Source organism: Carettochelys insculpta, chromosome 1 (genome assembly GCF_033958435.1).
Source record: "Carettochelys insculpta isolate YL-2023 chromosome 1, ASM3395843v1, whole genome shotgun sequence".
NCBI lineage: Eukaryota > Metazoa > Chordata > Testudines > Carettochelyidae > Carettochelys > Carettochelys insculpta.
In genome coordinates this window covers 183105898-183122625 of record NC_134137.1, presented here as the reverse complement: position 1 = coordinate 183122625, position 16728 = coordinate 183105898, and the positions used below count along the sequence as shown (strand labels likewise).

General features: G+C 41.6%; 1 long non-coding RNA gene across 1 annotated transcript in view; it reads left to right on the top strand.

Moving 5' to 3' along the window:
* The window catches only part of LOC142006944 (uncharacterized), a 42717-nt gene that overhangs the window by 15097 nt on the left and 10892 nt on the right, over positions 1–16728 (top strand). The gene's annotated exons all lie outside the window — the stretch shown is intronic.

The window sequence follows — 16728 nt, the reverse complement described above, 5'->3', positions numbered from 1 at the left end:
AGCTATTTCAGATTCAACTGACTTGCTTCTATACATTTCTGCTGTGACTCATCAGGCACCTTAGCCCAAAGTATCCAACCCATTGTGAAAGAAGGTTTATTGAGATGTGGCATGAGTTTATTCAGAGAGATGTAAGTGCAGGTATAACCCCATCACAGAACAACTGCTGGGCATCTACCAGTCCTCCAAGTAGCTACTTGGGTCAGGCACTTTGTATGCCTGTCTGCCCTCTGCTGCTCCAGGATCTTGCTGACAGGTTGTCATCTCCCCATATAAATGCTTGTACAAATGCAAGTGGGACCCTTTATAATTCCAGCTCAGTGGGAGCAGAATTCAGACTCATGCATTCAAAATCTGATTATTCAACTCCCATTCCTGCTACTTTCACTATGGCCTTCGCTGAAGACTTCATTACCATTGAGAAGAATGTGTAAAGGCCCATCCAAGGAGCAGTCACTGTAACCACAGGTCTGTCAGACAATCAGAAGTCTAATGCACATATCATAATTAGAGCTGGTCACAAATTTTCTGATAAAATTAAGGGCTGAACTGACAGCACTGCCATCCAGACTATAATTACGTGAACTGTCGAGCCTTCTAATGTGGTGTTCACTGACTGCCCCATGTAGAACCTGCTGGCAGAATCTGAGTGTGTGTTAATGTAACTCTCTTTCATATTAGAGTGCGCCACCCAGACCTAGGTACCTTTTAGCTCTCAGCAGTGAGTCTACAAGGGGCAGTTAGAGCACAACACGTTAGAGTGCTCCACAGTTCACACCCATTCTAGTTTGGACTGTGATGTCATGTATCATAGACTCATAGCGGTTAGGGTTGCTAGGACCTCTATAGTTATCTAGTCTGGTCCCCTGCACTCAAGGCAGGATTAAGTATTATCTAGATCACCCTGATAGCACTGTTCCCTGTAAGCTGTGCTCTTGGACAGCCACCCAGGAGAGATTCAAGTGTCACCCAGCTGATCAGCAGAGTGTTTTTACTGGGGGTGCACATCTGCACATGCCTTTATGCTCATAATAAAACTTATTCTGTACAAGGCTAGAAAAAATAGAGGATATGTTGTCTGACAGGTGTTTCCCTAACCAGCTCTTAAAAATCTCCAGTGACGGAGATTCCACAAGCTCCCTGAATAATGTTTTTTAGGGCTTAACTGCCCTGAAGCAGACTTACTGCTACTGGCCAACCTAAACATCCCTTTCTGCAATCTAAACGCCTGGCTTCTTTCTGTATTCTCAGAGGTTAAGGAGAACTACTTCCCACCCTTCTCCTTGGCACAGTCTTTTACTCTGAAAACTTCTTACCAAGTCCTTTTTAATCTTGTCATTTCCAAAGTAAACAAACCCATTTTTCCCCATCTGCCTTCATAAATCATGTCCCCTAGACCTTTATTCATTTTCAGCACTCTCCCCTGGACTCTCTCAAATTTGTCACATCTTTCCCAAAACTGGGCATCCAGAATTGGATATGATGTTCCAGCTGAAACCTTATCAGCATAGAGTGGAAAGATTACTTCTCCTGTCTCATTTACCGTGTGCCTGCTAATACATCCCAGAATGTTTGCTGGTTGGTTTGTTTGTTTGTAACATTGTTACACTGTTTACCCTTATTTGGCTTGTGAACCACTCTGACCCTCAGATATCCTTTTCTACAGTAATCCTTTCTAAGCCATCATTTCTTATTTCGTGTTTGCTAGAGACTGTTCCCACCCAAGAGCAATACTTTGTATTTTCCTTATTGATTTCATTCTATTTACTACAGACCATTTCTCCTGTTTGTCCAGATCGTTTTGAATTTTAATCCATTCCTCCCAAGCACTTGCAACCTCTCCCAGCTTGGTATCATACACAGATTTGATAAATGTACTCTCTCTGGCATTATCTAAATCATTGAAGATATGGAACAGAGCTGGACTTGAAACCAATCCCTGCAGGACTGTCTCCATATGCCCTTCCAGCTTGACTATGATCCGTTGATAACTTCTCTGAGAACAGCTTTCCAGCCAGTTATGCATCCGCTTTACAGTAACTCCATCTAGGCTTATTTCCCTAGTTCACGAGAAGGTCATGTGGGATAGTATCATACACCTTACTAAAGTCAAAACGTACCACATCTAACACTTCCCCTCTATCTTGGCCCACCAAAGGAGCAGTGGGCAGTTGCTTTGGGGCCCAGCCTTTCAAAAGGGCGTGGAGCTCTGGCTACCGCTGCCACTGCTACTCTGGCAGCAGTGGCAGCTGGAGCGCTGGGCTCCTTTGAAGTGCCAGTAGTGCAGCTCCGCCACACTGTGCAGCTGGGGGGACCCAGTGCCGGAGTTCTGGTAGCACTAAGGGAACCCTGCTCTTGGCCCCACCCCTTCCTCAGCAAAGTTTGCTCTTGGAGGACAAGTATTGATACAGACAGTGGGGCTGACAGCCACTTCAGCTCCCCTCTCCCTCCTTGTCCTGGGGTCCACAGTGGCTGTCAGCCCCACTGCCTCTATCAATACTTGGTACCCTATCAAAGAAAGCTATTAGATTGCTTTGATATTATTTGTTCTTGATAAATTCATTGTTTCTTATCACTTTATCTTCTAGATGTTTGCAAATTTGATTGCTTGATTTTCTCCATTATTTGTTTTAGTTACTAATGTCTGGTCTGTAATTCCCCAGGCTGGTCTTATTCCCATTTTTATAAGACTATATTTACCTTCTTTCAGACCTCTAGGTTCTCTCCTCTCTTCCATATGTTTTCAAAGATAATCACTAATGGCTCAGACTTCTTCCTCAGTCAGCACTCTTGCATATTCTAGGATGTATTTTCATCAGGCCCCGATGACATGAAGACATCTAACCTGTGTGAGTAATTTTTAATTCGCTCTTTTACTATTTTAACCTCAGATCTTATGTGATTTTCACTGTATCAGATGTTCAGTTGGTATTACCATTTCTGGAGAAAGCTGAAACAAAAGGCATTTTAGTTCATCTGCTATTTTGACCTTTTTGGTTGCCTTTCCCCCTCATTAAGTAATGGGCCTACTCTGTCCTTCATCTTCCTCTTACTTCTAATGTATTTGTAGAATGTTTTCCTGTTACTCTTTATGTCTCCACTTAATCCCATTTTGTGTCTTGGCCTAACAGCATCCCTTCATGCTTGTGCCTTTTAAAAAAAAAACATTCATCCTTCATAATTTGATCTAGGTTCCACTTTTGGGAGAACTCTGTTTTGAGTTGCAGATAATTTAAGATCTTCTTGTTAAGCCAGTGCAGTCTCTTGCCAGACTTCCTGTTTTGTCTATGGATTGGGATAGTTTGTTCTTGTACCCTTAATAATGTCTGAAAAACTACCATCTCTCTCAAATTGTCATGCTCCTTAGGCTTTGCTTTCCACAGGATCTGACCTATCAGTTCCCTGAATTTGCTAAATTCTGCCTTCTTGAAATCCATTCCCTTCCTTCTGCTGTTTTCTCTTCCATCGTTACTTAGGATCACGAACTCTAGCATTTCATAATAGCTTTCAATTATGAATAAATTGGTTGAGTGCAAGGATATTTCTCTGATTAATGGGGGAAATTACAGTTTACGAAACAATTTAAATTCTTATAAATCAACAATCAGCAGTCTAGCTCATGGAGTCAGTACTTATTTTGAGGCTTCTTACTTGTGCTTTGAAATCTAAGTTTTTATTTTAAAATGTCTTTAGCCTCTATAATTGTGAAGAAAAGCTTCAAAAGAGGAAACAAATGTAAAGTGAGCCTGACAAAATTCTGCACGCCATCTAAAACTAAAGCTCTAAGAAGTGGATTGTCCTGTGTTGAACTCAATCAGCCATTTGCTCTGGAATCTATGCACAGTACTTCAGAGGTTAATACTTTATATTTCTCTGCAGACACATGCATATAAGACTGATCATACTACAGGCTGAACTTCTCTAATTTAGTACCCTCACCCCTGCTGAACCAGAGAATTTGCTAAACCATAGGAGGTGAATATTGTCTAACAGCATTACCAACACTTCCACTGCTTACTGGGCTCTTAGAAGACATTTAGGCTGGGTCTACACAAGAGATCTTTGTTGACAGAAGGGGCCTTCTGTCAACATAACTCAGGGAGCACCTACACACTTAAAGCATTCTGTCAACAAATTCTCGACAGAACTCTGCGTTTTCCTCTGCAGTATTATCCCTCAACAATTTGAGGCATAAGAATCTCTGGACAGAGTGCTGTCGACAGAAATGCAGTGTAGACACTTCTGTTGATAGACAGGACTTCCAGTTGCCTGGTGGCCCTCTTTGCAGAGCTGCCATTCCACCTTCTGGTACCAGAGGGCAGTGCAGTCTGGCAGTTCTCTGTCAACAGAGCAAATTGTGTGTAGCTGCAATCTGTTAACAGATGTTCTGTGGAGATTTCCCTGCCGACAGTAACTTCTGCCCACAGATGCTTCTAGTGTAGACATAGTCTTAGATGTAAGTTAGAGTCAAACAACAGCACAGAACACTTACACCCAGGACTGGTGGCTGGAAACAAACTTAATAGGACCCCAGGAAACTTGGCCACATCCATAAAAAGTGACATCTGACTAACTAATATCATTCCAGACTATGGATATCATGTCGGACCAGAGAGTGCCACGCTAGAGAGGTTCAACCTATGTCAAGATGTGCCAAATACAATGGGGAAAATATCTTGTCTTTTTGCAACCTAATTGGGTTTGTACCAGAACTTTTTTTCCATTCTGACCTATTATCAGGCTAAGCTATTTTAAAGATCTGCACAACTATCACAGTCTATAACTGTACAGAGTTATTTTCTCACTCCTTTACGAAGGGGGAGAACACTTTTCTCTAAGTCATGGTTTCCCAAACTGAAGGGGTATGCCCCCCTGAGGGAGCATGAAAAAATTCCAGTGGGGGCATAAGGTGACCTAGTTCCCCCTTCCCCCCGCTTCATTCCCCCTACTTCAAGAAAGAGCCAACCTTTGCTTCCAGCTCTCAGCCCCTGCTCTTTTACATAGGTGACCCAGCACAGCTGCTACAAAAAGCATGCTGCCTGCAAAGACCCACGTGAGTCGGGGAGGGCGGGGGGTGGTGATGCCTGGCTTTGCGGGAGGGGAAGGGCTTGGGTGGGTGGCTGGTGGGGCTTGGGTGGCTGGCCTCAGCTTGAGCTGGTGGGTGGGCAGCTGGCCCTGGCAGCGAAGGGCTCAGATGGCTGACCTGCTGTTTGGGTGGGCAGGCTCGGGCAGCTGGTGGGTGGGTGGGTGGCTGGCAGGCGGGTTAGCAAGCAGCTGGCTCCAGTGGCTGGTGGGCAGGCGGGCAGCTCTGGCAGCGTAGGGCTCAGGTGGGTGGGCAGCTGGTGTGGGCAGCTTTGGTGGCCAGCACAGGGCTCAGGCAGCTGGCCAGCTGGTGCTGCTCGAGGCATCTGCAAGGTGGGGGCTGTGCCATTAGCCTGGCCATTCCGCAGTCGGCCTCTGGGCTAGGATGGGGCCACCACAGTGTCCAACTCTACAGTCAGGGCTGCAGCTGGTCTCTGCAGGGCCCAGGCCATGTCTGCAGCTCTGGGGCCAAGCCAGCAGCCCATTCGGGGTGGAGCTGGTACCCATGGGGCTCAGGCCATGTCCAGCATGGGGCTGGAACCAGCCATTGCAGCCTGTGGCTGGGCTGGTGTCAGCCCAGCAGGGGTCAAGGTCCAGAAGGAGGTAAGGTGGCCCCGGGGGGATACTAAGACTTCGGAGGCTGGCTCGGGGCAGGGCGGCACAGCTCCATTGAGTCTGCTATCCACTATTTTCCAGACAACTTTTCTGGCAACCCATTCATAAATTAGTATGCAATCCATTCAATATTGATGTCGATATGTTGCCAGAAGTACTGCAAGGACAAGTACTCAAAATAAAATATGATTCAAGTGCAAAAGAATTTCAAAAACTCAAGCTTGGAGGAATTTTAGATAAAATATCTCCCCAGCTTTCAAGTACATTGGGAAAAGTGCTACATACTATTCTTCCATATTTGTAAATATACCCCGGGAAAAAAGCTTTTCAAGTTTACTCACATTAAAAACAAAACAAAGAAACTGACTGGATGTCAAAAACTATTTGCATTGTGCACTTTCGTCTTGCAAACCTAGGGTTTCCCAATTTGTGAGGAAAATGCAGCATCAGCCTTCACATTAAATTCATTTTGTTTCTGCTATTTCTGATGTCAAATTACATTTTTATTAAATTTTTGGGACAAGAAAAACTATGTGTTTATTTTTAATTTTAAATAACATTTTTTGTGTTTATTTTAAATTATGGATTGAATTTTTGGTTAAAAGGGAGGTTGGATGATGGTAAAGAAGAGGTGGGGGAGGTGAAGATCTCTCAAAAATCAAAGACGGGTGTGATGCTGAAAAGGTTGGGAACTCCTGCTCTAAGTCATTTTTGCAGGTAGGTTTTTTTAAAATTCCTCATTCCTTCTCAGTGAATATCTGTTGGCAATATCTGTTGGTGAAATTCATGTTTCTGAGTATGCAAACATTACATTCTTATTGATTCTTGAGTTATAATCATTTGTGTATAAATCACCAATCAACATGCCAGCTACAGTTAATATTGATTAAATGCATCACTAATCTGAACTGTGCTGACATTTTACTGAGGTATGCAGCTCCAGGATGAACCTCTGCAGTCCAGCCCTCCCTCGTGCACATATACAGTGTTCTCTGCTGTTATTTACCTGTAATTTACCCCTAAATGTCTTCTAAGAGCCCAGTAAGCAGTGGAAGTGGTGCCTCGTAGTGGTGGGATCCAGGAGGACGGTTTCCTCAACCCAGAGGCTTAGCAAGTCCTGTAGCTTTGGGCCAGTGCAGGATGGGGCCCAACATTTGGTGCCCTGGGTGGCTCCTGGGACTCCTCGGACTGTTTTCCTTGAGGACCCTGGAGGGCTTCAGGGTGACTGGCTTTGGGCAATCAATCGAGAGGTGAGGGTCTATGGCTTGTTAGACAGCTGCTCAGCACACTGTTACTTGCATGCTCTGAGCTTCCTGCCTGGCATTTCTGGGACTCCTTGTGGCTTTAAGAATGGCCGGAGGCAGGGAGCATACAGCTGTGATTGCTGTGGACAGAGCGTTCCCTGGAACAGCTGGCTGGCACCATGGAGGACTGTTGTGTTGACAAAAGGGCTTCCCAAAGCATCCACACTTGTTTTTTGTCAACAGATTCTGTCAACAAAGGTGTTCTGCATCATGGCTATGTCTGCACTAGAGAGTTTTGTCAATGAAACTGGGGTTTTGTCAACAAAACTCATGGAGCATCTCCACACAAAATATGTTTTGTCTACAGAAACTGTCAACAAAAAAAAGCAGTGTAGACACTCTGGAGGCCCTTTTGTTGACAGAGCGGGCCAAACGATTGATCCACTTTTATGTGTAGATGCGACTGGGCAGAAGTTTTGTCAGATCATCTCTTCTGACAGTAACTTCTGTAGATAGATGCCTCCAGTGTGTAGACATAGCCCATGACGGAGAGCCAGAAGGCTGTTGACAAAAGGGCTGAGTACGTCGACAGAATGCATTTTTAATGTGGACGCTCCTCTGGTTTTGTCGACAAAATACCAGTTTTGTTGACAAACCTCTGTATTGTAGACATAGCCAGGATGTATAATTCAGCAGCCTGCTTCGATGTCTACACAAAGGCAGCAATGTAAGCCAGCACCATGGAAGCCTCATCTGCATAAGAAGTCAACCTAGAGTCAATACACCATGTATTAAACCCTAGGAGGTCATTTTGATTTTGGGAACAAACAATGACTTCAAGGAATTTAAGAAGGCAGCAGAAAGATATCCCTTTATCCTGAGGAAGTAATCAGGGCAGTGCTATTACATTAATGAAAACCAGATCCCAATTTACCCTGACCGGAAGCACTGTTAAGGACTTTAGCAGTAAGATGTTAACACGTTTTCTAAAGATTTAGCTTATGATTTTGTTTTGTAAGTAACTTTACTGTTTCTGTTACCCTCACTCATTATCTCGACTTAAATCAGAACATTTGATAATAATCTTTCGGTTGTTTTTGCTATAAATATATCTCAGCGTTGTGATATTTACATAGGCACTGATCCTCAACTGACTCACACAAGCTGGTGTGCACTCTGGTATTGGCACAAGTAGCAAGTGATGAGAGCTGGATATCACCAGATAATGCTACAAAGAGGCTGAGGGATTAGAGTTCATCTAACATGAAAAGCAAGGGCTGGCACAGCCTAGAGGAGACTGGGGCGGGGGGGAATAAACTGTTGTTTTCAGGGAGCTGAAACACAGTTAAGCCCCAGCAATTTTCTCCCCCTCCGGAGAGGCAAGCAGGTGAGACTCAGACCTCATCACACTCCAAGAAAGAAAAGACTTTCAGAGATGGTGAGAGCTCAGTGAAAGGAACAAATTCAAGTGCTGGATTTAAGAGATGAAAGGTCAAACAGTGTGGTCAAAGAAATTATACGCACAACTGAAAGATCATTATCAAATGTTCTAATTCAAGTCAAGAGATAATGAGTGAGGGTAACAGAAACAGAAAAGTTACTTACAAAACAAAATCATAAGCTAAATCTCTAGAAAATGTGTTTACATCTTACTGGAGGGGGAGGAAGAAGGTATTCTAAATGGTGTTCTGATCTCCTAAAGACGAGCTATTGATGAGGAAGTTATTTATAGAATCATTGAATCCTAGGGCTGGAAGGTCCCTCAGGAGGTCGTCTAGTCCAGTCCCCTGGCCCAAAGCAGGATCAACCCTAACTAAACCATCCCAGCCATTATTGCCTTTGTGTTTTGTTTTTTATTGCCCTCTCTCTTATAGTAGGATATGATGAATATTGGAAGGATGCTGTAAGACATTTAGGCCTTTATTGCACCTATTTTGCAAATTATGATGTAGAAGAGGAAGCAAGCAGTTTTAAAAGGAAACTATTTTAGGAGACTAAGGGCTCTCTGGTAGACGGCACATTTCTTCACCCTTTTTTTTAAGGGGACTGCTCAGTGCAACAACAATGGAGCTTACTAATTAGATTATAGGCTGGAAACTTGCTGCTTTATTTAACTGCATCACAACCGTGTGTTTGGAGGGGTGGGGAACATAGACTGACTAAAACAGGATGGAAATAAGGAATCAGTAGAGCATGGCTCCAGCCTATAATACTCTGGATAACCCAATTATCCCTTTTATAATTACTTTACTTTATTGTAAGTACTTTACAGCAGTGGTGCCTGGACTAAGCTATAACATATCTAGTACTGTGAGAAATACTCTTAAAAATATGACTAGTGTTCTACCTCAACACTTTTAATATATAAGGTGGAGTGGGGGGCTTTTCCCTAATCAAAAACATATACTCATTGTATTTAGATCTCTTTGGGATAATCAGAGTATATGATGCCTACACAAAAACATTCTTCCTGCTGATTTCTGGGACAAGACAACTTAGTGGCGTATTTTGATAAGAATCCAGACATCAGGATATTTCTGGAATTCCACAGCTCTGTCAATTAATTTTACTATTCAATAAATATTAAATTGTTTCTGTTAATCAAAAGACTATACTTTGCCCTTTTCTTATCCATGCATCTAAGGAACTACCTGGAAGTTTGTAGGTACAATATATCTTTCTTAGGCTTATTTTCAAAGACAGGGTATTAATTATTATGAATGCTGAACAATAACTGCTTTAGCATAATTTTAAATGAAAAAATACAATTTAAACAATTGTTAGCATGTGACTCCAGAAGGTATAATACATACTTTTACTCTTAATGAATATGAAATCTAGTGTAAATGTTAGATGAATGATGTTTCCTTTCTTCGTGCTTTTGCAAACATTCAGTCATGAATCCCTGTGGTGCTGATACAACAACAAGGAACTGTTTCCATTTCTTGAGGAGGATACAGAGTCAAAGTAAGCTCCATGGTTTACATAAGGCAAACCTGGAGTGGAAGTAAGCATAAAAGCCAGGATGAGCATGCTGTGGTGCCTGGCACCTAGTTCATGTTTAGCTCACTCAACCACAGCTCTGAGATCAATCTTACTGATGGGGTTCAGTGGACAGCTTTGGAGAATGAAGACCTCCATTTACCCATGAAACTGGTAATCTTGGAAATAGCAATACAAACCACCCCACACCAATCCAGTCCTGACTTAAAGAAGGTGCTATTGTCAGTTGTGACATCGTATTGCATCTGTCTATTCAAAAACTACTAACAAGTATGCTAATCATGATGGAGAATGCTGAGGCAAATGCTCATCTGCCAAACACTGGGGTGATAACACCAATTCCTTTCACATAAGCATTATACCTTCAGAGGACAGTAATAACTCTTGATCATTACCAGTCTGGTTAAATACACTTTGCCCTATAACCTTGAAATGGTAGGCTGAGTTCCCCAATATCAGACCCATTATCAGTCTCTCTATAAATTAGTTAACTTATACCATATAATCTCAGAATTGGTTGGATGCCACTAATCTTTCTTTTGACATAGTTTCAGCAAATTATATTGCAGAACTGCAAGTACCAATGGTCTGAAATTACACAGTGGTGCTGCCTAGAAGATCAACATGTCGCATCAGCTCTGATATACGTTAATGTAGCGGGGAAAGATATTATGCAGATGTCCACACAGTATTATAAAACATGTTTTCAAAATGGTCCCAAAAAGCCGGGTGCAGTTTTGGGTGTCCAGTTTTGTTTTGTTTTGTTTTTTTTTTGGGGGGGGGGGGTCAGACTCCACATCCAGTGACCTCAGTTGAACTATGACAACTTCCATAAGATAAGGATCTAGCCCAAAGTGTCAAAGAATCAGAAATGACTAAAAACAGCTCAATGAAGCACAGATTGCAGTCAAAAATAAACCATATTTGTTTGGCCACTGGCTAAGAAGGGGAAAAAATTAGGCGCTTAACTGCTCTGACTAATCTTAAGTCGCTGCTGATTTTTAAAAAATAATGTTGGCCAGGAACACATTGAACTGTAGTTTTCTCAGCTACGCCGCAAAGACTGAAACAGCAAGAGACATTGCAATTCTGCTGACTGCAACACTCAGTGAGGATTGTGGCAGTGGAACTGAGTAAGGCACAGGGAGACTGCATTGGAGCTCTCGCAGAAGTACAGGTTGAACCACTCTGGTGCAGCACCCTCTGGCCCTCACCAGCGCTGACTGAGAGAATTTGCTGGACCATGGGAGGTCAGTATTGTCTAGCAGCATTACCAACACTTCCACTGCTTACTGGCCTCTTCAAAGACATTTGGGGTAAATAACAGCTAAATAACAGCACAGAACACTGAGAGCCAGGACTGGTGACTGGAAACAAACTTTATGGGATTACTTGAAACTTGACCACACCCAGAAGTGGTCATCCAGCTAACTAAAATCATGCTGGATTACGGATCTTGCCTGACAAGAGAGTTCTGGATTAGAGCGGTTCAACCTGTATTTATTGGTTGATAGGCTATGTAATGAGGCCCATGAAATGAAAGATCTTATGCCAGGGCATAAGAGTTTTGGCAGTTTTGAATTTAAGGTAAGTTTATTGTTTTTTGTTAAACTTTTAAGCATATTAGAGATTTACAGTCTGTGATAAGTGCAAGAAATGTTTAAATAAACTAATTCAGATTAGTATTTAAAGGTGTCCATCTGGAGCCCTTAATCAAAGGGGGTAAAAACAGCTGATTTACTTAAAACCTGTAAATAATTATTTCACGGTTTTTTTTCTTAAGTTTCTGACTTTTACCTCCTTGGGGCTTACTGAGCAAGACAGTGGTTATTATAGTGCAATTACTCTGGTTTTTAACATGTGTTGCACATATAACACACAGGCTGAGCAGCACTGCGAAAAACAGTATAAGCCCCTCTTAACACAACAAAAATCCAATATGGATTTGTAATGTCCTTCTCTGTTTTTGGGGGTAACTCAGATTGGGCAGTGGAGGAGAATCAATGAAATAAAAAGTATATGAATTTCTGTAATTAGATGGGGAGAGATATTTTTTAATGCAGCCAGGTTGATCCATTAATTCACCATCCGCCTAGTTCAACTGGTGGAGGAAAAGGGGAGTAATGGCCAAATTCATGTCTGAAGCTTGGTACTTAACCCTTAAATTAACTTGGGAGGTTTATAGCACAGAGGCATTGTGCCCAGAACCTAGGGTTCTCACACTTGCAGAGGAAATTATAAACAAGCACAGCACATATGAGAAACAACTCATGGACAACTTGTGAAATAAAACTAATGGACTCTCCAGGAAGTTCTACCCAACACTTCCCCACCAGACAGATGGTAATTGCAGCATGAGACTTTTGTGGAAGAAGAGCTTAAAAAATAAATAAATAAATAAATAAACGTGAGGGAAAATCTAAGAGGCCCTCAAGAATGCCTCTGCTTACTTCAGAATAAAATAAATTGAAACATAAAACTTCAAATTAAAAGAAAATAATTCTGCTGGAGCACTACAAATCAACTGGAGTGGGGTACAGGCTCTGGCCAACAATGTAAAATTTGTATTGCAGTAGCAGTGAGGAGCACCAATCATGGAGCAGGGCCCCATTGTGCTAAGTGCTATGTCCATGATAAGAAGTGCTAGCCTAATGGTAAACAGTTCATAGCGTAAAAAAACTAAGCGGATTTAGTCCAGGGAACTGGTGTAGAAATACCTCTCCCTTTGGTTGCAGGTGTTCAAAATCAAATGAACATCCCCCATCCAACACTTTGTTTGGAAATCTGGAATGAGATGTGAATTTAACATTGTCATTGCATAGCTGATTGCATCATTTTGCAATCATTTAGTGTATGTAGGTATGCTGCTCTGTGAAGTAGTAATTAACCATAAAGCACTTCCACCATGTCAAGTTCAGAAGTTTCTATCCAACCTCAGTGAAAATCTGAACTTTCTCCTGCTTTGCTCACCCTAAATGGAAATTTTGGAAGGAGAGATAAGTAAGGTAAATATAGAATATCTGCCACTTGGTGCAGTATTTTACTTCACCTGCCTACTACCGCTCCAAGATGTCAGATTTTAGAGCTTGCTTAGTTTTCAGATTAAGTTTCATGATGTCCTCTAACTCCCTAGAAGTAATTTTCACAAAAGTACCCTCCAATTTAATGTGATTGGCAGCTTGTCCTCAGAAAAAGTTAAGGATAAGGTCAGAGGAGATATTATAAAACAGTATTAAAATAAAATCGACATGGGTGCATGGGGGAATTTGTACAATGCCTGCATGCACTACACCTGGCTTTGGTGTGGCTCAGGCTGGAATTATCCTCCACTTTTAAGAGCACAAAATTCACATAAAATATTCTGATCAATTTATACAGTATAGTGTACATTCCCATGGTGGATACCTCCTCAGATGCTTCCATATTCTCTCTGTTGGCACTCCTAGAATTGTATGTGGACTGAAGTGAAGTCCATAGATTGAATGTTCAAATGTGCAGATTAAAAAATAAAACAGAATGATGCAGAATATAGCAGCAAAATACAGTTTGAGGTAACCTGGCCTATGCATTTTGAAAACGTTACTATGGGTATGCCTAGACTACAGTCAGGAGGTGTTATTGGATCTTGTACAGGTTATCTTTGATCTAATTAGCCACTCTACCTGAAGGGATTTAGGAGACTACTCCAAGTTGCCAACCTTACTGCCACAGCCCTAGTTCTATCATTAGTCATGGCATCTAGATCATAGCTAGTTATGGTATGCTATAGGAGTTGCAACACATTTCCTGGCTGCAGAGTAGAGAGATCTACAGGATATGTCTACATTGCAAATGAGGCTCTGGCTGCAGCACAAATAGGCATATCCATGATAACTTTAATTTTGCCACCACATTTATCAGCAGCAGCGATGGCATGAGCTGCAGCATAGATTCCCAACCAGACTTTGTACCCAAGCTCCCTGAAGGCCTTGTACCTGGGTTACTGCATGGTTCTGAAGGATATAGACATTTGAGATATAATGTCTCATAAAACTCAGCATTGGAAGAAAGGGAGAGAATATATACAAGAGACCAAGGAAGGGAAACTTACTTTGGAAAATCTGGTATCCATTCTTCTGAGCCACAAACTTGGCTATTACGCATGAACATTTATGTTTTAAATTATCCACTTATTTGCCAAACATCCAGCTAAGAACAAAGACCGCATTGGCTATTCTCCGTTCATGATGATCTGCCCAATGATGGATGTCTTCTGTGGGGAGTGAGAGGGAGAGTGGAATGTGAGGTCCATTAAAGGAGTGAACCATGTGAAGAGGGCCCATGGGAAAGTGCAAACAAAGACTATTCTGTGAGCTAGACTCAGGGGATACAATGGTTCATGCTGGTAATGTGCCAAATGCTTGAGGGGCCAAAAAAACTTTATATTAATAGGCATGATTAGCATAAAGTGCTAAGAAAAGAGACACTAAAATTAAGACAGACACTAAAATATTTAAAAACAGAGACTAACTTTACTAAATTGTTTCATTAGGAACATAAACATCTTGCTGTTACGTTCCTCCTATTATTATGTTACTTCAGCTGTTTGAGCATCCCTAAAATGCCAGGCATTTGGGGAGGTAAGGACCTCCACTCACGCAGGCTAGATTGGCATATAAAGATATTAAAGTGGCAACTGCTTTACAAAGAGTGGTACCATAGTTCAAATAGGAAGCTACATGTTAGAACTGGACTCCTCAGCCCTGTGATCTAGCCAGACTCATCCCATTTAAGAAGCAGTTGACTAGAGACTCAAATGCCACATTTTGCATTACTAAGTTTTTAATTTAAAAATAATCTGCTACGGAAGTTTAGTGAGATGACTTTACCGTCAATATCCAGAACATCATTAATAAGCCCACGTGCAACAGGCTGTTAACAGAGAAGATGTTTTAGAACACAAGAAAGCGCAGAGTCAAATTCTTTTACCCAAACCACAAAGTACCCCTAGAACTGAAAGAGAATAGACTATATGCACCCCTATGATCTGGCTGAATGAGCCCATTTACAATTAAAACAATAGAGCACAGAATTTAAGATTGAGCTTCTGAGGTAGAAGATAAATGTACATCACCACTAAAATGTCAAAGTAGGTCAAAGCACATTGCATGTATTTTTGAGCATCAAATGTAGAATCTAGGCATTTACTTTTGGAAGACCAAGTTTGAAAAGTCAGCCCCCTGTGTTTAAAATACAATATCAATGTAAACTTGGGACTTAACACAGACCCTAACATCAAGCCGTTAATCCAAAGGGAAATAGTCATGAATTTTTTTGTCTTCATAGCCGGGAATCCATGTTTGTCTCTACAAGGAGCAGAGGTGTTCATATAGTGTAGCTATTTTTAACACATTGATATGTACCAGGTACCAGGAGTGGGATTGCAACACCTCTTTCTACTGTGTAATTGCCCTAGAAAGTTTTCCTTTAAGGAAATGAGATGATCATCCTCATTGATTACAGTATGTGCCTCAAAATGGAACTTTTGCAAACATCTCTTCCCCCGAAGAATTGACACACTTCAGGTGTCAGGAATATCATTTTACGCATTCCATCAGTTTTCATCTAAATAATAAAAAAAGGAAAACCAGCTGTGGTGGTTGCACAAAATTAGAATAGATTTCATAAGAATTTTAAATACCTGGTTTTTGTACTTTGTGCCACCATTCAAATGAGGATAATTGAAAATGAAACTGCAATTGCCTCTGAGACCACAGCACCACGCTGTCCTTATTGGTTGTTTTGCTAGACATAAGAAAAGTCCGTGTTATGGTACTCACTGTAGCAGGGACTTGCGCAACGAGCAGTCCAAACGGTGGTACTTCCTGACTGAAGGTACTCTACCAGCCATTTGCTAGGCTTTAGTGTCTTCGTTACTTATGAACTTTAACATGCTTGGACCCATCTTATAGCTAAAATGGAAGGTGGGAGGGGGACCTTGGAGGGATTACTTTTTTCTCTCCTGAGCAAATCACAAGAAATTACTTATAAAATTAATGATATTGTATGAGTTATTAGCAAGGACCATCGCAACACAGTTCATAACCTCCTCCTTTAGAAATACAAAATGTTCTAAAATACACCACTTTACAAGCTGAATTTCTACATGCTTGATCTGTGCCCAGAAATGAAGTGATTTTTTTCTCCTCGCACTGAGGAAAATCCCATGAATTGACATGAAATTCTAAGAGGATGAAAAACTATGGCTGAAAAACTTGTCCATTTGAAAAATATATATAAAGAGACAAAAATGCGGATTACATACCTTAAGCCAAGTATGTGTACTGAGAAGGCACAGGAGAGCTTGGGGCAGGGCAGAAGCTCAACAATTCATGTGTCATGAGACACCTGGGTTCAGATCCCCTGCTTCTTTACTGACTTCTCAGGTAACTTAATTCAGGCATGCTGATACCTATTTTGGGGTCACCAAAGTCAAATAATTTATTTAAAGCTTGGTTGCTCTGCACTTTCTGACACTTTTGCACATTTAAAGTGTCTCAGGTTGGTGTATACAAGAACTAAGATATTCAACAACACTAATCACTTTGAAAACATCGGGCCAGCTGTTACATGGTTACAAAAAGTCACGAGCAGTCCTTCATAGGTTCATTAGTGCTTGCAGTCTTATTTTTTGAAGTGTACCCCTTTTAAAATCATCAGTCTGTTTTTATTAATGGTTATATCAACAACCAAATTAAAACCAGAGGCACAAAAGACACCTAGACATCTTGACCACAGCCGCTAT